Raw genomic sequence first — 23717 nt, forward strand, 5'->3', positions numbered from 1 at the left:
GACAGAAACAGACAGAGAGACAGAAACAGACAGAGACAGAAACAGACAGAGACAGAAACAGACAGAGAGACAGAAACAGACAGAGACAGAAACATACAGAGAGACAGAAACAGACAGAAAGACAGAAACATACAGAGAGACAGAAACAGACAGAGAGACAGAAACAGACAGAGAGACAGAAACAGACAGAGAGACAGAAACAGACAGAGAAACAGAAACAGACAGAGAGACAGAAACAGACAGAGAGAGAGACAGAAACAGACAGAGAAACAGAAACAGACAGAGAGACAGAAACAGACAGAGAGACAGAAACAGACAGAGAGACAGAAACAGACAGAGAGACAGAAACAGACAGAGAGACAGAAACAGACAGAGAGACAGAAACAGACAGAGAGACAGAAACAGACAGAGAGACAGAAACAGACAGAGAGACAGAAAGACAGAGAGACAGAAACAGACAGAGAGACAGAAACAGACAGATAGACAGAAACAGACAGAGAGACAGAAACAGACAGAGAGACAGAAACAGACAGAGAGACAGAAACAGACAGAGAGACAGAAACAGACAGAGAGACAGAAACAGACAGAGAGACAGAAACAGACAGAGAGACAGAAAGAGACAGAGACAGAAACATACAGAGAGACAGAAACAGACAGAGAGACAGAAACAGACAGAGAGACAGAAACAGACAGAGAGACAGAAACAGACAGAGAGACAGAAACAGACAGAGACAGAAACATGTCTGTTTCTGTCTCTCTGTCTGTTTCTGTCTCTCTGTCTGTTTCTGTCTCTCTGTCTGTTTCTGTCTCTCTGTCTGTTTCTGTCTCTCTGTCTGTTTCTGTCTCTCTGTCTGTTTCTGTCTCTCTGTCTGTTTCTGTCCCTGTCTGTTTCTGTCTCTGTCTGTTTCTGTCTCTCTGTCTGTTTCTGTCTCTCTGTCTGTTTCTGTCTCTGTCTGTTTCTGTCTCTCTGTCTGTTTCTGTCTCTCTGTCTGTTTCTGTCTCTCTGTCTGTTTCTGTCCCTGTCTGTTTCTGTCTCTGTCTGTTACTGTCTCTCTGTCTGTTTCTGTCTCTCTGTCTGTTTCTGTCTCTCTGTCTGTTTCTGTCCCTGTCTGTTTCTGTCTCTGTCTGTTTCTGTCTCTCTGTCTGTTTCTGTCTCTCTCTCTGTTTCTGTCTCTGTCTGTTTCTGTCTCTCTGTCTGTTTCTGTCTCTCTGTGTGTTTCTGTCTCTCTGTGTGTTTCTGTCTCTGTCTGTTTCTGTCTCTCTGTCTGTTTCTGTCTCTGTCAGTTTCTGTCTCTCTGTCTGTTTCTTTCTCTCTGTCTGTTTCTGTTTCTCTGTCTGTTTCTGTCTCTCTGTCTGTTTCTGTCTCTCTGTCAGTTTCTGTCTCTCTGTCTGTTTCTGTCTCTCTGTCTGTTTCTGTCTCTCTGTCTGTTTCTGTCTCTCTGTCTGTTTCTGTCTCTCTGTATGTTTCTGTCTCTGTCTGTTTCTGTCTCTCTGTCTGTTTCTGTCTCTCTGTCTGTTTCTGTCTCTGTCAGTTTCTGTCTCTCTGTCTGTTTCTGTCTCTCTGTCTGTTTCTGTCTCTCTGTCTGTTTCTGTCTCTCTGTCTGTTTCTGTTTCTCTGTCTGTTTCTGTCTCTCTGTCTGTTTCTGTCTCTCTGTCTGTTTCTGTCTCTCTGTCTGTTTCTGTCTCTCTGTCTGTTTCTGTCTCTCTGTATGTTTCTGTCTCTCTGTCTGTTTCTGTCTCTCTGTATGTTTCTGTCTCTGTCTGTTTCTGTCTCTCTGTCTGTTTCTGTCTCTGTCTGTTTCTGTCTCTGTCTGTTTCTGTCTCTCTGTATGTTTCTGTCTCTGTCTCTTTCTGTCTCTCTGTCTGTTTCTGTCTCTCTGTCTGTTTCTGACTCTCTGTCTGTTTCTGTCTCTCTGTCTGTTTCTGTCTCTCTGTCTGTTTCTGTCTCTCTGTCTGTTTCTGTCTCTGTCTGTTTCTGTCTCTGTCAGTTTCTGTCTCTCTGTCTGTTTCTGTCTCTCTGTCTGTTTCTGTCTCTCTGTCTGTTTCTGTCTCTCTGTCTGTTTCTGTCTCTCTGTCTGTTTCTGTCTCTCTGTATGTTTCTGTCTCTGTCTCTTTCTGTCTCTCTGTCTGTTTCTGTCTCTGTCTGTTTCTGTCTCTCTGTCTGTTTCTGTCTCTCTGTCTGTTTCTGTCTCTCTGTCTGTTTCTGTCTCTCTGTCTGTTTCTGTCCCTGTCTGTTTCTGTCTCTGTCTGTTTCTGTCTCTCTGTCTGTTTCTGTCTCTCTGTCTGTTTCTGTCTCTGTCTGTTTCTGTCTCTCTGTCTGTTTCTGTCTCTCTGTCTGTTTCTGTCTCTCTGTCTGTTTCTGTCCCTGTCTGTTTCTGTCTCTGTCTGTTACTGTCTCTCTGTCTGTTTCTGTCTCTCTGTCTGTTTCTGTCTCTCTGTCTGTTTCTGTCCCTGTCTGTTTCTGTCTCTGTCTGTTTCTGTCTCTCTGTCTGTTTCTGTCTCTCTCTCTGTTTCTGTCTCTGTCTGTTTCTGTCTCTCTGTCTGTTTCTGTCTCTCTGTGTGTTTCTGTCTCTCTGTGTGTTTCTGTCTCTCTGTGTGTTTCTGTCTCTCTGTCTGTTTCTGTCTCTCTGTATGTTTCTGTCTCTGTCTGTTTCTGTCTCTCTGTCTGTTTCTGTCTCTCTGTCTGTTTCTGTCTCTCTGTCAGTTTCTGTCTCTCTGTCTGTTTCTGTCTCTCTGTCTGTTTCTGTCTCTCTGTCTGTTTCTGTCTCTCTGTCTGTTTCTGTCTCTCTGTATGTTTCTGTCTCTGTCTGTTTCTGTCTCTCTGTCTGTTTCTGTCTCTCTGTCTGTTTCTGTCTCTCTGTCTGTTTCTGTCCCTGTCTGTTTCTGTCTCTGTCTGTTTCTGTCTCTCTGTCTGTTTCTGTCTCTCTGTCTGTTTCTGTCTCTCTGTCTGTTTCTGTCCCTGTCTGTTTCTGTCTCTGTCTGTTTCTGTCTCTCTGTCTGTTTCTGTCTCTCTGTCTGTTTCTGTCTATCTGTCTGTTTCTGTCTCTCTGTCTGTTTCTGTCCCTGTCTGTTTCTGTCTCTGTCTGTTTCTGTCTCTCTGTCTGTTTCTGTCTCTCTGTCTGTTTCTGTCTCTCTGTCTGTTTCTGTCCCTGTCTGTTTCTGTCTCTGTCTGTTTCTGTCTCTCTGTCTGTTTCTGTCTCTCTCTCTGTTTCTGTCTCTGTCTGTTTCTGTCTCTCTGTCTGTTTCTGTCTCTCTGTCTGTTTCTGTCTCTCTGTCTGTTTCTGTCTCTGTCTGTTTCTGTCTCTGTCTGTTTCTGTCTCTCTGTCTGTTTCTGTCTCTCTGTCTGTTTCTGTCTCTCTGTCTGTTTCTGTCTCTCTGTCTGTTTCTGTCTCTCTGTCTGTTTCTGTCTCTGTCTGTTACTGTCTCTGTCTGTTTCTGTCTCTCTGTCTGTTTCTGACAGAGAGACAGAAACAGACAGAGAGACAGAAACAGACAGAGAGACAGAAACAGACAGAGACAGAAACAGACAGAGAGACAGAAAGAGACAGAGACAGAAACATACAGAGAGACAGAAACAGACAGAGAGACAGAAACAGACAGAGAGACAGAAACAGACAGAGAGACAGAAAGACAGAGAGACAGAAAAAGACAGAGAGACAGAAACAGACAGAGAGACAGAAAGAGACAGAGACAGAAACATACAGAGAGACAGAAACAGACAGAGAGACAGAAACAGACAGAGAGACAGAAACAGACAGAGAGACAGAAACAGACAGAGAGACAGAAACAGACAGAGAGACAGAAACAGACAGAGAGACAGAAACAGACAGAGAGACAGAAAGAGACAGAGACAGAAACATACAGAGAGACAGAAACATACAGAGAGACAGAAACAGACAGAGAGACAGAAACAGACAGAGAGACAGAAACAGAGAGAGAGACAGAAACAGACAGAGAGACAGAAACAGACAGAGAGACAGAAACAGACAGAGAGACAGAAACATACAGAGAGACAGAAACAGACAGAGAGACAGAAACAGACAGAGAGACAGAAACAGACAGAGAGACAGAAACAGACAGAGAGACAGAAACAGACAGAGAGACAGAAACAGACAGAGAGACAGAAACAGACAGAGAGACAGAAACAGACAGAGAGACAGAAACAGACAGAGAGACAGAAACTGACAGAGACAGAAACAGACAGAGACAGAAACAGACAGAGTGACAGAAACAGACAGAGAGACAGAAACAGACAGAGAGACAGAAACAGACAGAGAGTCAGAAACAGACAGAGAGACAGAAACTGACAGAGACAGAAACAGACAGAGACAGAAACAGACAGAGAGACAGAAACAGACAGAGACACAGACAGAGAGACAGAAACAGACAGAGAGACAGAAACATACAGAGAGACAGAAACAGACAGAGAGACAGAAACAGACAGAGAGACAGAAACAGACAGAGAGACAGAAACAGACAGAGAGACAGAAACAGACAGAGAAACAGAAACAGACAGAGAGACAGAAACAGACAGAGAGACAGAAACAGACAGAGAGACAGAAACTGACAGAGACAGAAACAGACAGAGAGACAGAAACAGACAGAGAGACAGAAACAGACAGAGACAGAAACATACAGAGAGACAGAAACAGACAGAGAGACAGAAACAGACAGAGAGACAGAAACAGACAGAGAGACAGAAACAGACAGAGAGACAGAAACAGACAGAGAGACAGAAACAGACAGAGAGACAGAAAGACAGAGAGACAGAAACAGACAGAGAGACAGAAACAGACAGAGAGACAGAAAGAGACAGAGACAGAAACATACAGAGAGACAGAAACAGACAGAGAGACAGAAACAGACAGAGAGACAGAAACAGACAGAGAGACAGAAACAGACAGAGAGACAGAAACAGACAGAGAGACAGAAACAGACAGAGAGACAGAAAGAGACAGAGACAGAAACATACAGAGAGACAGAAACATACAGAGAGACAGAAACAGACAGAGAGACAGAAACAGACAGAGAGACAGAAACAGAGAGAGAGACAGAAACAGACAGAGAGACAGAAACAGACAGAGAGACAGAAACAGACAGAGAGACAGAAACATACAGAGAGACAGAAACAGACAGAGAGACAGAAACAGACAGAGAGACAGAAACAGACAGAGAGACAGAAACAGAGAGAGAGACAGAAACAGACAGAGAGACAGAAACAGACAGAGAGACAGAAACAGACAGAGAGACAGAAACAGACAGAGAGACAGAAACAGACAGAGAGACAGAAACAGACAGAGAGACAGAAACAGACAGAGAGACAGAAACAGACAGAGAGACAGAAACTGACAGAGACAGAAACAGACAGAGACAGAAACAGACAGAGTGACAGAAACAGACAGAGAGACAGAAAGAGACAGAGAGACAGAAACAGACAGAGAGTCAGAAACAGACAGAGAGACAGAAACTGACAGAGACAGAAACAGACAGAGACAGAAACAGACAGAGAGACAGAAACAGACAGAGACAGAAACATACAGAGAGACAGAAACAGACAGAGAGACAGAAACATGCAGAGAGACAGAAACAGACAGAGAGACAGAAACAGACAGAGAGACAGAAACAGACAGAGAGACAGAAACAGACAGAGAGACAGAAACAGACAGAGAAACAGAAACAGACAGAGAGACAGAAACAGACAGAGAGACAGAAACAGACAGAGAGACAGAAACAGACAGAGAGACAGAAACTGACAGAGACAGAAACAGACAGAGAGACAGAAACAGACAGAGAGACAGAAACAGACAGAGACAGAAACATACAGAGAGAAAGAAACAGACAGAGAGACAGAAACAGACAGAGAGACAGAAACAGACAGAGAGACAGAAACAGACAGAGAGACAGAAACTGACAGAGAGACAGAAACAGACACAGAGACAGAAACAGACAGAGAAACAGAAACAGACAGAGAGAAAGAAACAGACAGAGAGACAGAAACTGACAGAGACAGAAACAGACAGAGAGACAGAAACAGACAGAGACAGAAACAGACAGAGAGACAGAAACAGACAGAGAGACAGAAACAGACAGAAAGACAGAAACAGACAGAGAGACAGAAACAGACAGAGAGACAGAAACTGACAGAGAGACAGAAACAGACAGAGAGACAGAAACAGACAGAGAGACAGAAACAGACAGAGAGACAGAAACAGACAGAGACAGAAACATACAGAGAGACAGAAACAGACAGAGAGACAGAAACACACAGAGAGACAGAAACACACAGAGAGACAGAAACAGACAGAGAGACAGAAACAGACAGAGAGACAGAAACAGACAGAGACAGAAACAGAGAGAGAGACAGAAACAGACAGAGAGACAGAAACAGACAGAGACAGAAACAGACAGGGACAGAAACAGACAGAGAGACAGAAACAGACAGAGAGACAGAAACAGACAGAGAGACAGAAACAGACAGAGACAGAAACAGACAGGGACAGAAACAGACAGAGAGACAGAAACAGACAGAGAGACAGAAACAGACAGAGAGACAGAAACAGACAGAGACAGAAACAGACAGAGAGACAGAAACAGACAGAGAGACAGAAACAGACAGAGACAGAAACAGACAGGGACAGAAACAGACAGAGAGACAGAAACAGACAGAGAGACAGAAACAGACAGAGAGACTGAAACAGACAGAGAGACAGAAACAGACAGAGACAGAAACAGACAGAGAGACAGAAACAGACAGAGACAGAAACATACAGAGAGACATAAACAGACAGAGAGACAGAAACAGACAGAGAGACAGAAACAGACAGAGAGACAGAAACAGACAGAGAGACAGAGCCAGACAGAGAGACAGAAACTGACAGAGACAGAAACAGACAGAGACAGAAACAGACAGAGAGACAGAAACAGACAGAGAGACAGAAACAGACAGAGAGACAGAAACAGACAGAGAGACAGAAACTGACAGAGACAGAAACAGACAGAGACAGAAACAGACAGAGAGACAGAAACAGACAGAGACAGAAACATACAGAGAGACAGAAACAGACAGAGAGACAGAAACATACAGAGAGACAGAAACAGACAGAGAGACAGAAACAGACAGAGAGACAGAAACAGACAGAGAGACAGAAACAGACAGAGAGACAGAAACAGACAGAGAAACAGAAACAGACAGAGAGACAGAAACAGACAGAGAGACAGAAACAGACAGAGAGACAGAAACAGACAGAGAGACAGAAACTGACAGAGACAGAAACAGACAGAGAGACAGAGAGACAGAAACAGACAGAGACAGAAACATACAGAGAGACAGAAACAGACAGAGAGACAGAAACAGACAGAGAGACAGAAACAGACAGAGAGACAGAAACAGACAGAGAGACAGAAACTGACAGAGAGACAGAAACAGACAGAGAGACAGAAACAGACAGAGAAACAGAAACAGACAGAGAGAAAGAAACAGACAGAGAGACAGAAACTGACAGAGACAGAAACAGACAGAGAGACAGAAACAGACAGAGACAGAAACATACAGAGAGACAGAAACAGACAGAGAGACAGAAACAGACAGAGAGACAGAAACAGACAGAGAGACAGAAACTGACCGAGAGACAGAAACAGACAGAGAGACAGAAACAGACAGAGAGACAGAAACAGACAGAGAGACAGAAACAGACAGAGACAGAAACATACAGAGAGACAGAAACAGACAGAGAGACAGAAACACACAGAGAGACAGAAACACACAGAGAGACAGAAACAGACAGAGAGACAGAAACAGACAGAGAGACAGAAACAGACAGAAAGACAGAAACAGACAGAGAGACAGAAACAGACAGAGAGACAGAAAGACAGAGAGACAGAAACAGACAGAGAGACAGAAACAGACAGAGAGACAGAAACAGACAGAGAGACAGAAACAGACAGAGACAGAAACATACAGAGAGACAGAAACAGACAGAGAGACAGAAACAGACAGAGAGACAGAAACAGACAGAGAGACAGAAACAGACAGAGAGACAGAAACAGACAGAGAGACAGAAACAGACAGAGAGACAGAAACAGACAGAGAGACAGAAAGACAGAGAGACAGAAACAGACAGAGAGACAGAAACAGACAGAGAGACAGAAAGAGACAGAGACAGAAACATACAGAGAGACAGAAACAGACAGAGAGACAGAAACAGACAGAGAGACAGAAACAGACAGAGAGACAGAAACAGACAGAGAGACAGAAACAGACAGAGAGACAGAAACAGACAGAGAGACAGAAACAGACATAGAGACAGAAAGACAGAGAGACAGAAACAGACAGAGAGACAGAAACAGACAGAGAGACAGAAACAGACAGAGAGACAGAAACAGACAGAGACAGAAACATACAGAGAGACAGAAACAGACAGAGAGACAGAAACATACAGAGAGACAGAAACAGACAGAGAGACAGAAACAGACAGAGAGACAGAAACAGACAGAGAGACAGAAACAGACAGAGAGACAGAAACAGACAGAGAGACAGAAACAGACAGAGAGACAGAAACAGACAGAGAGACAGAAACTGACAGAGACAGAAACAGACAGAGAGACAGAAACAGACAGAGAGACAGAAACAGACAGAGACAGAAACATACAGAGAGACAGAAACAGACAGAGAGACAGAAACAGACAGAGAGACAGAAACAGACAGAGAGACAGAAACAGACAGAGAGACAGAAACTGACAGAGAGACAGAAACAGACAGAGAGACAGAAACAGACAGAGAAACAGAAACAGACAAAGAGAAAGAAACAGACAGAGAGACAGAAACTGACAGAGACAGAAACATACAGAGAGACAGAAACAGACAGAGACAGAAACATACAGAGAGACAGAAACAGACAGAGAGACAGAAACAGAGAGAGAGACAGAAACAGACAGAGAGACAGAAACAGACAGAGAGACAGAAACTGACAGAGAGACAGAAACAGACAGAGAGACAGAAACAGACAGAGAGACAGAAACAGACAGAGAGACAGAAACAGACAGAGAGACAGAAACAGACAGAGAGACAGAAACAGACAGAGAGACAGAAACAGACAGAGAAACAGAAACAGACAGAGAGACAGAAACAGACAGAGAGACAGAAACAGACAGAGAGACAGAAACAGACAGAGAGACAGAAACTGACAGAGACAGAAACAGACAGAGAGACAGAAACAGACAGAGAGACAGAAACAGACAGAGAGACAGAAACAGACAGAGACAGAAACATACAGAGAGACAGAAACAGACAGAGAGACAGAAACAGACAGAGAGACAGAAACATACAGAGAGACAGAAACAGACAGAGAGACAGAAACAGACAGAGAGACAGAAACAGACAGAGAGACAGAAACAGACAGAGAGACAGAAACAGACAGAGAAACAGAAACAGACAGAGAGACCGAAACTGACAGAGACAGAAACTGACAGAGACAGAAACAGACAGAGAGACAGAAACAGACAGAGAGACAGAAACAGACAGAGAGACAGAAACTGACAGAGACAGAAACAGACAGAGAGACAGAAACAGACAGAGAGACAGAAACAGACAGAGAGACAGAAACAGACAGAGAGACAGAAACAGACAGAGACAGAAACAGACAGGGACAGAAACAGACAGAGAGACAGAAACAGACAGAGAGACAGAAACAGACAGAGAGACAGAAACAGACAGAGAGACAGAAACAGACAGAGACAGAAACAGACAGAGAGACAGAAACAGACAGAGACAGAAACATACAGAGAGACAGAAACAGACAGAGAGACAGAAACAGACAGAGAGACAGAAACTGACAGAGAGACAGAAACAGACACAGAGACAGAAACAGACAGAGAAACAGAAACAGACAGAGAGAAAGAAACAGACAGAGAGACAGAAACTGACAGAGACAGAAACAGACAGAGAGACAGAAACAGACAGAGAGACAGAAACAGACAGAGAAACAGAAACAGACAGAGAGACAGAAACAGACAGAGAGACAGAAACAGACAGAGAGACAGAAACAGACAGAGAGACAGAAACAGACAGAGACAGAAACAGACAGGGACAGAAACAGACAGAGAGACAGAAACAGACAGAGAGACAGAAACAGACAGAGAGACAGAAACAGACAGAGACAGAAACAGACAGAGAGACAGAAACAGACAGAGAGACAGAAACAGACAGAGACAGAAACAGACAGGGACAGAAACAGACAGAGAGACAGAAACAGACAGAGAGACAGAAACAGACAGAGAGACAGAAACAGACAGAGAGACAGAAACAGACAGAGACAGAAACAGACAGAGAGACAGAAACAGACAGAGACAGAAACATACAGAGAGACATAAACAGACAGAGAGACAGAAACAGACAGAGAGACAGAAACAGACAGAGAGACAGAAACAGACAGAGAGACAGAAACAGACAGAGAGACAGAAACTGACAGAGACAGAAACAGACAGAGACAGAAACAGACAGAGAGACAGAAACAGACAGAGAGACAGAAACAGACAGAGAGACAGAAACAGACAGAGAGTCAGAAACAGACAGAGAGACAGAAACTGACAGAGACAGAAACAGACAGAGACAGAAACAGACAGAGAGACAGAAACAGACAGAGACAGAAACATACAGAGAGACAGAAACAGACAGAGAGACAGAAACATACAGAGAGACAGAAACAGACAGAGAGACAGAAACAGACAGAGAGACAGAAACAGACAGAGAGACAGAAACAGACAGAGAGACAGAAACAGACAGAGAAACAGAAACAGACAGAGAGACAGAAACAGACAGAGAGACAGAAACAGACAGAGAGACAGAAACAGACAGAGAGACAGAAACTGACAGAGACAGAAACAGACAGAGAGACAGAAACAGACAGAGAGACAGAAACAGACAGAGACAGAAACATACAGAGAGACAGAAACAGACAGAGAGACAGAAACAGACAGAGAGACAGAAACAGACAGAGAGACAGAAACTGACAGAGAGACAGAAACAGACAGAGAGACAGAAACAGACAGAGAAACAGAAACAGACAGAGAGAAAGAAACAGACAGAGAGACAGAAACTGACAGAGACAGAAACAGACAGAGAGACAGAAACAGACAGAGACAGAAACATACAGAGAGACAGAAACAGACAGAGAGACAGAAACAGACAGAGAGACAGAAACAGACAGAGAGACAGAAACTGACCGAGAGACAGAAACAGACAGTGAGACAGAAACAGACAGAGAGATAGAAACAGACAGAGAGACAGAAACAGACAGAGACAGAAACATACAGAGAGACAGAAACAGACAGAGAGACAGAAACACACAGAGAGACAGAAACACACAGAGAGACAGAAACAGACAGAGAGACAGAAACAGACAGAGAGACAGAAACAGACAGAAAGACAGAAACAGACAGAGAGACAGAAACAGACAGAGAGACAGAAAGACAGAGAGACAGAAACAGACAGAGAGACAGAAACAGACAGAGAGACAGAAACAGACAGAGAGACAGAAACAGACAGAGACAGAAACATACAGAGAGACAGAAACAGACAGAGAGACAGAAACAGACAGAGAGACAGAAACAGACAGAGAGACAGAAACAGACAGAGAGACAGAAACAGACAGAGAGACAGAAACAGACAGAGAGACAGAAACAGACAGAGAGACAGAAACAGACAGAGAGACAGAAAGACAGAGAGACAGAAACAGACAGAGAGACAGAAACAGACAGAGAGACAGAAAGAGACAGAGACAGAAACATACAGAGAGACAGAAACAGACAGAGAGACAGAAACAGACAGAGAGACAGAAACAGACAGAGAGACAGAAACAGACAGAGAGACAGAAACAGACAGAGAGACAGAAACAGACAGAGAGACAGAAACAGACAGAGAGACAGAAAGACAGAGAGACAGAAACAGACAGAGAGACAGAAACAGACAGAGAGACAGAAACAGACAGAGAGACAGAAACAGACAGAGACAGAAACATACAGAGAGACAGAAACAGACAGTGAGACAGAAACATACAGAGAGACAGAAACAGACAGAGAGACAGAAACAGACAGAGAGACAGAAACAGACAGAGAGACAGAAACAGACAGAGAGACAGAAACAGACAGAGAGACAGAAACAGACAGAGAGACAGAAACAGACAGAGAGACAGAAACTGACAGAGACAGAAACAGACAGAGAGACAGAAACAGACAGAGAGACAGAAACAGACAGAGACAGAAACATACAGAGAGACAGAAACAGACAGAGAGACAGAAACAGACAGAGAGACAGAAACAGACAGAGAGACAGAAACAGACAGAGAGACAGAAACTGACAGAGAGACAGAAACAGACAGAGAGACAGAAACAGACAGGGAAACAGAAACAGACAAAGAGAAAGAAACAGACAGAGAGACAGAAACTGACAGAGACAGAAACATACAGAGAGACAGAAACAGACAGAGACAGAAACATACAGAGAGACAGAAACAGACAGAGAGACAGAAACAGAGAGAGAGACAGAAACAGACAGAGAGACAGAAACAGACAGAGAGACAGAAACTGACAGAGAGACAGAAACAGACAGAGAGACAGAAACAGACAGAGAGACAGAAACAGACAGAGAGACAGAAACAGACAGAGAGACAGAAACAGACAGAGAGACAGAAACAGACAGAGAGACAGAAACAGACAGAGAAACAGAAACAGACAGAGAGACAGAAACAGACAGAGAGACAGAAACAGACAGAGAGACAGAAACAGACAGAGAGACAGAAACTGACAGAGACAGAAACAGACAGAGAGACAGAAACAGACAGAGAGACAGAAACAGACAGAGAGACAGAAACAGACAGAGACAGAAACATACAGAGAGACAGAAACAGACAGAGAGACAGAAACAGACAGAGAGACAGAAACATACAGAGAGACAGAAACAGACAGAGAGACAGAAACAGACAGAGAGACAGAAACAGACAGAGAGACAGAAACAGACAGAGAGACAGAAACAGACAGAGAAACAGAAACAGACAGAGAGACCGAAACAGACAGAGAGACAGAAACAGACAGAGAGACAGAAACAGACAGAGAGACAGAAACTGACAGAGACAGAAACAGACAGAGAGACAGAAACAGACAGAGAGACAGAAACAGACAGAGAGACAGAAACAGACAGAGAGACAGAAACAGACAGAGACAGAAACAGACAGGGACAGAAACAGACAGAGAGACAGAAACAGACAGAGAGACAGAAACAGACAGAGAGACAGAAACAGACAGAGAGACAGAAACAGACAGAGACAGAAACAGACAGAGAGACAGAAACAGACAGAGACAGAAACATACAGAGAGACAGAAACAGACAGAGAGACAGAAACAGACAGAGAGACAGAAACAGACAGAGAGACAGAAACAGACAGAGAGACAGAAACAGACAGAGAGACAGAAACTGACAGAGACAGAAACAGACAGAGACAGAAACAGACAGAGAGACAGAAACAGACAGAGAGACAGAAACAGACAGAGAGTCAGAAACAGACAGAGAGACAGAAACTGACAGAGACAGAAACAGACAGAGACAGAAACAGACAAGGAGACAGAAACAGACAGAGAGACAGAAACATACAGAGAGACAGAAACAGACAGAGAGACAGAAACAGACAGAGAGACAGAAACAGACAGAGAGACAGAATCAGACAGAGAGACAGAAACAGACAGAGAAACAGAAACAGACAGAGAGACAGAAACAGACAGAGAGACAGAAACAGACAGAGAGACAGAAACAGACAGAGAGACAGAAACTGACAGAGACAGAAACAGACAGAGAGACAGAAACAGACAGAGAAACAGAAACAGACAGAGAGAAAGAAACAGACAGAGAGACAGAAACTGACAGAGACAGAAACAGACAGAGAGACAGAAACAGACAGAGAGACAGAAACAGACAGAGAAACAGAAACAGACAGAGAGACAGAAACAGACAGAGAGACAGAAATAGACAGAGAGACAGAAACAGACAGAGAGACAGAAACAGACAGAGACAGAAACAGACAGGGACAGAAACAGACAGAGAGACAGAAACAGACAGAGAGACAGAAACAGACAGAGAGACAGAAACAGACAGAGACAGAAACAGACAGAGAGACAGAAACAGACAGAGAGACAGAAACAGACAGAGACAGAAACAGACAGGGACAGAAACAGACAGAGAGACAGAAACAGACAGAGAGACAGAAACAGACAGAGAGACAGAAACAGACAGAGAGACAGAAACAGACAGAGACAGAAACAGACAGAGAGACAGAAACAGACAGAGACAGAAACATACAGAGAGACAGAAACAGACAGAGAGACAGAAACAGACAGAGAGACAGAAACAGACAGAGAGACAGAAACAGACAGAGAGACAGAAACAGACAGAGAGACAGAAACTGACAGAGACAGAAACAGACAGAGACAGAAACAGACAGAGAGACAGAAACAGACAGAGAGACAGAAACAGACAGAGAGACAGAAACAGACAGAGAGTCAGAAACAGACAGAGAGACAGAAACTGACAGAGACAGAAACAGACAGAGACAGAAACAGACAGAGAGACAGAAACAGACAGAGACAGAAACATACAGAGAGACAGAAACAGACAGAGAGACAGAAACATACAGAGAGACAGAAACAGACAGAGAGACAGAAACAGACAGAGAGACAGAAACAGACAGAGAGACAGAAACAGACAGAGAGACAGAAACAGACAGAGAAACAGAAACAGACAGAGAGACAGAAACAGACAGAGAGACAGAAACAGACAGAGAGACAGAAACAGACAGAGAGACAGAAACTGACAGAGACAGAAACAGACAGAGAGACAGAAACAGACAGAGAGACAGAAACAGACAGAGACAGAAACATACAGAGAGACAGAAACAGACAGAGAGACAGAAACAGACAGAGAGACAGAAACAGACAGAGAGACAGAAACTGACAGAGAGACAGAAACAGACAGAGAGACAGAAACAGACAGAGAAACAGAAACAGACAGAGAGAAAGAAACAGACAGAGAGACAGAAACTGACAGAGACAGAAACAGACAGAGAGACAGAAACAGACAGAGACAGAAACATACAGAGAGACAGAAACAGACAGAGAGACAGAAACAGACAGAGAGACAGAAACAGACAGAGAGACAGAAACTGACCGAGAGACAGAAACAGACAGAGAGACAGAAACAGACAGAGAGACAGAAACAGACAGAGAGACAGAAACAGACAGAGACAGAAACATACAGAGAGACAGAAACAGACAGAGAGACAGAAACACACAGAGAGACAGAAACACACAGAGAGACAGAAACAGACAGAGAGACAGAAACAGACAGAGAGACAGAAACAGACAGAAAGACAGAAACAGACAGAGAGACAGAAACAGACAGAGAGACAGAAAGACAGAGAGACAGAAACAGACAGAGAGACAGAAACAGACAGAGAGACAGAAACAGACAGAGAGACAGAAACAGACAGAGACAGAAACATACAGAGAGACAGAAACAGACAGAGAGACAGAAACAGACAGAGAGACAGAAACAGACAGAGAGACAGAAACAGACAGAGAGACAGAAACAGACAGAGAGACAGAAACAGACAGAGAGACAGAAACAGACAGAGAGACAGAAAGACAGAGAGACAGAAACAGACAGAGAGACAGAAACAGACAGAGAGACAGAAAGAGACAGAGACAGAAACATACAGAGAGACAGAAACAGACAGAGAGACAGAAACAGACAGAGAGACAGAAACAGACAGAGAGACAGAAACAGACAGAGAGACAGAAACAGACAGAGAGACAGAAACAGACAGAGAGACAGAAACAGACAGAGAGACAGAAAGACAGAGAGACAGAAACAGACAGAGAGACAGAAACAGACAGAGAGACAGAAACAGACAGAGAGACAGAAACAGACAGAGACAGAAACATACAGAGAGACAGAAACAGACAGAGAGACAGAAACATACAGAGAGACAGAAACAGACAGAGAGACAGAAACAGACAGAGACAGAAACATACAGAGAGACAGAAACAGACAGAGAGACAGAAACATACAGAGAGACAGAAACAGACAGAGAGACAGAAACAGACAGAGAGACAGAAACAGACAGAGAGACAGAAACAGACAGAGAGACAGAAACAGACAGAGAAACAGAAACAGACAGAGAGACAGAAACAGACAGAGAGACAGAAACAGACAGAGAGACAGAAACAGACAGAGAGACAGAAACTGACAGAGACAGAAACAGACAGAGAGACAGAAACAGACAGAGAGACAGAAACAGACAGAGACAGAAACATACAGAGAGACAGAAACAGACAGAGAGACAGAAACAGACAGAGAGACAGAAACAGACAGAGAGACAGAAACTGACAGAGAGACAGAAACAGACAGAGAGACAGAAACAGACAGAGAAACAGAAACAGACAGAGAGAAAGAAACAGACAGAGAGACAGAAACTGACAGAGACAGAAACAGACAGAGAGACAGAAACAGACAGAGACAGAAACATACAGAGAGACAGAAACAGACAGAGAGACAGAAACAGACAGAGAGACAGAAACAGACAGAGAGACAGAAACTGACCGAGAGACAGAAACAGACAGTGAGACAGAAACAGACAGAGAGATAGAAACAGACAGAGAGACAGAAACAGACAGAGACAGAAACATACAGAGAGACAGAAACAGACAGAGAGACAGAAACACACAGAGAGACAGAAACACACAGAGAGACAGAAACAGACAGAGAGACAGAAACAGACAGAGAGACAGAAACAGACAGAAAGACAGAAACAGACAGAGAGACAGAAACAGACAGAGAGACAGAAAGACAGAGAGACAGAAACAGACAGAGAGACAGAAACAGACAGAGAGACAGAAACAGACAGAGAGACAGAAACAGACAGAGACAGAAACATACAGAGAGACAGAAACAGACAGAGAGACAGAAACAGACAGAGAGACAGAAACAGACAGAGAGACAGAAACAGACAGAGAGACAGAAACAGACAGAGAGACAGAAACAGACAGAGAGACAGAAACAGACAGAGAGACAGAAAGACAGAGAGACAGAAACAGACAGAGAGACAGAAACAGACAGAGAGACAGAAAGAGACAGAGACAGAAACATACAGAGAGACAGAAACAGACAGAGAGACAGAAACAGACAGAGAGACAGAAACAGACAGAGAGACAGAAACAGACAGAGAGACAGAAACAGACAGAGAGACAGAAACAGACAGAGAGACAGAAACAGACAGAGAGACAGAAAGACAGAGAGACAGAAACAGACAGAGAGACAGAAACAGACAGAGAGACAGAAACAGACAGAGAGACAGAAACAGACAGAGACAGAAACATACAGAGAGACAGAAACAGACAGTGAGACAGAAACATACAGAGAGACAGAAACAGACAGAGAGACAGAAACAGACAGAGAGACAGAAACAGACAGAGAGACAGAAACAGACAGAGAGACAGAAACAGACAGAGAGACAGAAACAGACAGAGAGACAGAAACAGACAGAGAGACAGAAACTGACAGAGACAGAAACAGACAGAGAGACAGAAACAGACAGAGAGACAGAAACAGACAGAGACAGAAACATACAGAGAGACAGAAACAGACAGAGAGACAGAAACAGACAGAGAGACAGAAACAGACAGAGAGACAGAAACAGACAGAGAGACAGAAACTGACAGAGAGACAGAAACAGACAGAGAGACAGAAACAGACAGGGAAACAGAAACAGACAAAGAGAAAGAAACAGACAGAGAGACAGAAACTGACAGAGACAGAAACATACAGAGAGACAGAAACAGACAGAGACAGAAACATACAGAGAGACAGAAACAGACAGAGAGACAGAAACAGAGAGAGAGACAGAAACAGACAGAGAGACAGAAACAGACAGAGAGACAGAAACTGACAGAGAGACAGAAACAGACAGAGAGACAGAAACAGACAGAGAGACAGAAACAGACAGAGAGACAGAAACAGACAGAGAGACAGAAACAGACAGAGAGACAGAAACAGACAGAGAGACAGAAACAGACAGAGAAACAGAAACAGACAGAGAGACAGAAACAGACAGAGAGACAGAAACAGACAGAGAGACAGAAACAGACAGAGAGACAGAAACTGACAGAGACAGAAACAGACAGAGAGACAGAAACAGACAGAGAGACAGAAACAGACAGAGAGACAGAAACAGACAGAGACAGAAACATACAGAGAGACAGAAACAGACAGAGAGACAGAAACAGACAGAGAGACAGAAACATACAGAGAGACAGAAACAGACAGAGAGACAGAAACAGACAGAGAGACAGAAACAGACAGAGAGACAGAAACAGACAGAGAGACAGAAACAGACAGAGAAACAGAAACAGACAGAGAGACCGAAACAGACAGAGAGACAGAAACAGACAGAGAGACAGAAACAGACAGAGAGACAGAAACTGACAGAGACAGAAACAGACAGAGAGACAGAAACAGACAGAGAGACAGAAACAGACAGAGAGACAGAAACAGACAGAGAGACAGAAACAGACAGAGACAGAAACAGACAGGGACAGAAACAGACAGAGAGACAGAAACAGACAGAGAGACAGAAACAGACAGAGAGACAGAAACAGACAGAGAGACAGAAACAGACAGAGACAGAAACAGACAGAGAGACAGAAACAGACAGAGACAGAAACATACAGAGAGACAGAAACAGACAGAGAGACAGAAACAGACAGAGAGACAGAAACAGACAGAGAGACAGAAACAGACAGAGAGACAGAAACAGACAGAGAGACAGAAACTGACAGAGACAGAAACAGACAGAGACAGAAACAGACAGAGAGACAGAAACAGACAGAGAGACAGAAACAGACAGAGAGTCAGAAACAGACAGAGAGACAGAAACTGACAGAGACAGAAACAGACAGAGACAGAAACAGACAAGGAGACAGAAACAGACAGAGAGACAGAAACATACAGAGAGACAGAAACAGACAGAGAGACAGAAACAGACAGAGAGACAGAAACAGACAGAGAGACAGAATCAGACAGAGAGACAGAAACAGACAGAGAAACAGAAACAGACAGAGAGACAGAAACAGACAGAGAGACAGAAACAGACAGAGAGACAGAAACAGACAGAGAGACAGAAACTGACAGAGACAGAAACAGACAGAGAGACAGAAACAGACAGAGAAACAGAAACAGACAGAGAGAAAGAAACAGACAGAGAGACAGAAACTGACAGAGACAGAAACAGACAGAGAGACAGAAACAGACAGAGAGACAGAAACAGACAGAGAAACAGAAACAGACAGAGAGACAGAAACAGACAGAGAGACAGAAATAGACAGAGAGACAGAAACAGACAGAGAGACAGAAACAGACAGAGACAGAAACAGACAGGGACAGAAACAGACAGAGAGACAGAAACAGACAGAGAGACAGAAACAGACAGAGAGACAGAAACAGACAGAGACAGAAACAGACAGAGAGACAGAAACAGACAGAGAGACAGAAACAGACAGAGACAGAAACAGACAGGGACAGAAACAGACAGAGAGACAGAAACAGACAGAGAGACAGAAACAGACAGAGAGACAGAAACAGACAGAGAGACAGAAACAGACAGAGACAGAAACAGACAGAGAGACAGAAACAGACAGAGACAGAAACATACAGAGAGACATAAACAGACAGAGAGACAGAAACAGACAGAGAGACAGAAACAGACAGAGAGACAGAAACAGACAGAGAGACAGAAACAGACAGAGAGACAGAAACTGACAGAGACAGAAACAGACAGAGACAGAAACAGACAGAGAGACAGAAACAGACAGAGAGACAGAAACAGACAGAGAGACAGAAACAGACAGAGAGTCAGAAACAGACAGAGAGACAGAAACTGACAGAGACAGAAACAGACAGAGACAGAAACAGACAGAGAGACAGAAACAGACAGAGACAGAAACATACAGAGAGACAGAAACAGACAGAGAGACAGAAACATACAGAGAGACAGAAACAGACAGAGAGACAGAAACAGACAGAGAGACAGAAACAGACAGAGAGACAGAAACAGACAGAGAGACAGAAACAGACAGAGAAACAGAAACAGACAGAGAGACAGAAACAGACAGAGAGACAGAAACAGACAGAGAGACAGAAACAGACAGAGAGACAGAAACTGACAGAGACAGAAACAGACAGAGAGACAGAAACAGACAGAGAGACAGAAACAGACAGAGACAGAAACATACAGAGAGACAGAAACAGACAGAGAGACAGAAACAGACAGAGAGACAGAAACAGACAGAGAGACAGAAACTGACAGAGAGACAGAAACAGACAGAGAGACAGAAACAGACAGAGAAACAGAAACAGACAGAGAGAAAGAAACAGACAGAGAGACAGAAACTGACAGAGACAGAAACAGACAGAGAGACAGAAACAGACAGAGACAGAAACATACAGAGAGACAGAAACAGACAGAGAGACAGAAACAGACAGAGAGACAGAAACAGACAGAGAGACAGAAACTGACCGAGAGACAGAAACAGACAGAGAGACAGAAACAGACAGAGAGACAGAAACAGACAGAGAGACAGAAACAGACAGAGACAGAAACATACAGAGAGACAGAAACAGACAGAGAGACAGAAACACACAGAGAGACAGAAACACACAGAGAGACAGAAACAGACAGAGAGACAGAAACAGACAGAGAGACAGAAACAGACAGAAAGACAGAAACAGACAGAGAGACAGAAACAGACAGAGAGACAGAAAGACAGAGAGACAGAAACAGACAGAGAGACAGAAACAGACAGAGAGACAGAAACAGACAGAGAGACAGAAACAGACAGAGACAGAAACATACAGAGAGACAGAAACAGACAGAGAGACAGAAACAGACAGAGAGACAGAAACAGACAGAGAGACAGAAACAGACAGAGAGACAGAAACAGACAGAGAGACAGAAACAGACAGAGAGACAGAAACAGACAGAGAGACAGAAAGACAGAGAGACAGAAACAGACAGAGAGACAGAAACAGACAGAGAGACAGAAAGAGACAGAGACAGAAACATACAGAGAGACAGAAACAGACAGAGAGACAGAAACAGACAGAGAGACAGAAACAGACAGAGAGACAGAAACAGACAGAGAGACAGAAACAGACAGAGAGACAGAAACAGACAGAGAGACAGAAAGACAGAGAGACAGAAACAGACAGAGAGACAGAAACAGACAGAGAGACAGAAACAGACAGAGAGACAGAAACAGACAGAGACAGAAACATACAGAGAGACAGAAACAGACAGAGAGACAGAAACATACAGAGAGACAGAAACAGACAGAGAGACAGAAACAGACAGAGAGACAGAAACAGACAGAGAGACAGAAACAGACAGAGAGACAGAAACAGACAGAGAGACAGAAACAGACAGAGAGACAGAAACAGACAGAGAGACAGAAACTGACAGAGACAGAAACAGACAGAGAGACAGAAACAGACAGAGAGACAGAAACAAACAGAGACAGAAACATACAGAGAGACAGAAACAGACAGAGAGACAGAAACAGACAGAGAGACAGAAACAGACAGAGAGACAGAAACAGACAGAGAGACAGAAACTGACAGAGAGACAGAAACAGACAGAGAGACAGAAACAGACAGGGAAACAGAAACAGACAAAGAGAAAGAAACAGACAGAGAGACAGAAACTGACAGAGACAGAAACATACAGAGAGACAGAAACAGACAGAGACAGAAACATACAGAGAGACAGAAACAGACAGAGAGACAGAAACAGAGAGAGAGACAGAAACAGACAGAGAGACAGAAACAGACAGAGAGACAGAAACTGACAGAGAGACAGAAACAGACAGAGAGACAGAAACAGACAGAGAGACAGAAACAGACAGAGAGACAGAAACAGACAGAGAGACAGAAACAGACAGAGAGACAGAAACAGACAGAGAGACAGAAACAGACAGAGAAACAGAAACAGACAGAGAGACAGAAACAGACAGAGAGACAGAAACAGACAGAGAGACAGAAACAGACAGAGAGACAGAAACTGACAGAGACAGAAACAGACAGAGAGACAGAAACAGACAGAGAGACAGAAACAGACAGAGAGACAGAAACAGACAGAGACAGAAACATACAGAGAGACAGAAACAGACAGAGAGACAGAAACAGACAGAGAGACAGAAACATACAGAGAGACAGAAACAGACAGAGAGACAGAAACAGACAGAGAGACAGAAACAGACAGAGAGACAGAAACAGACAGAGAGACAGAAACAGACAGAGAAACAGAAACAGACAGAGAGACCGAAACAGACAGAGAGACAGAAACAGACAGAGAGACAGAAACAGACAGAGAGACAGAAACTGACAGAGACAGAAACAGACAGAGAGACAGAAACAGACAGAGAGACAGAAACAGACAGAGAAACAGAAACAGACAGAGAGACAGAAACAGACAGAGACAGAAACAGACAGGGACAGAAACAGACAGAGAGACAGAAACAGACAGAGAGACAGAAACAGACAGAGAGACAGAAACAGACAGAGAGACAGAAACAGACAGAGACAGAAACAGACAGAGAGACAGAAACAGACAGAGACAGAAACATACAGAGAGACAGAAACAGACAGAGAGACAGAAACAGACAGAGAGACAGAAACAGACAGAGAGACAGAAACAGACAGAGAGACAGAAACAGACAGAGAGACAGAAACTGACAGAGACAGAAACAGACAGAGACAGAAACAGACAGAGAGACAGAAACAGACAGAGAGACAGAAACAGACAGAGAGTCAGAAACAGACAGAGAGACAGAAACTGACAGAGACAGAAACAGACAGAGACAGAAACAGACAAGGAGACAGAAACAGACAGAGAGACAGAAACATACAGAGAGACAGAAACAGACAGAGAGACAGAAACAGACAGAGAGACAGAAACAGACAGAGAGACAGAATCAGACAGAGAGACAGAAACAGACAGAGAAACAGAAACAGACAGAGAGACAGAAACAGACAGAGAGACAGAAACAGACAGAGAGACAGAAACAGACAGAGAGACAGAAACTGACAGAGACAGAAACAGACAGAGAGACAGAAACAGACAGAGAGACAGAAACAGACAGAGACAGAAACATACAGAGAGACAGAAACAGACAGAGAGACAGAAACAGACAGAGAGACAGAAACAGACAGAGAGACAGAAACAGACAGAGAGAAAGAAACTGACAGAGAGACAGAAACAGACAGAGAGACAGAAACAGACAGAGAAACAGAAACAGACAGAGAGAAAGAAACAGACAGAGAGACAGAAACTGACAGAGACAGAAACAGACAGAGAGACAGAAACAGACAGAGACAGAAACATACAGAGAGACAGAAACAGACAGAGAGACAGAAACAGACAGAGAGACAGAAACAGACAGAGAGACAGAAACAGACAGAGAGACAGAAACAGACAGAGAGACAGAAACTGACAGAGAGACAGAAACAGAGAGAGAGACAGAAACAGACAGAGAGACAGAATCAGACAGAGACAGAAACATACAGAGAGACAGAAACAGACAGAGAGACAGAAACACACAGAGAGACAGAAACACACAGAGAGACA

At 43.7% G+C, this 23717-nt stretch overlaps 1 protein-coding gene across 4 annotated transcripts in view; it reads left to right on the forward strand.

Moving 5' to 3' along the window:
• Window positions 1–23717, forward strand: part of LOC149133325 (uncharacterized) — a 411948-nt gene that overhangs the window by 208913 nt on the left and 179318 nt on the right. The gene's annotated exons all lie outside the window — the stretch shown is intronic.

Source organism: Octopus bimaculoides, chromosome 11, assembly GCF_046866305.1.
Source record: "Octopus bimaculoides isolate indiv1 chromosome 11, ASM4686630v1, whole genome shotgun sequence".
Classification (NCBI taxonomy): domain Eukaryota; kingdom Metazoa; phylum Mollusca; class Cephalopoda; order Octopoda; family Octopodidae; genus Octopus; species Octopus bimaculoides.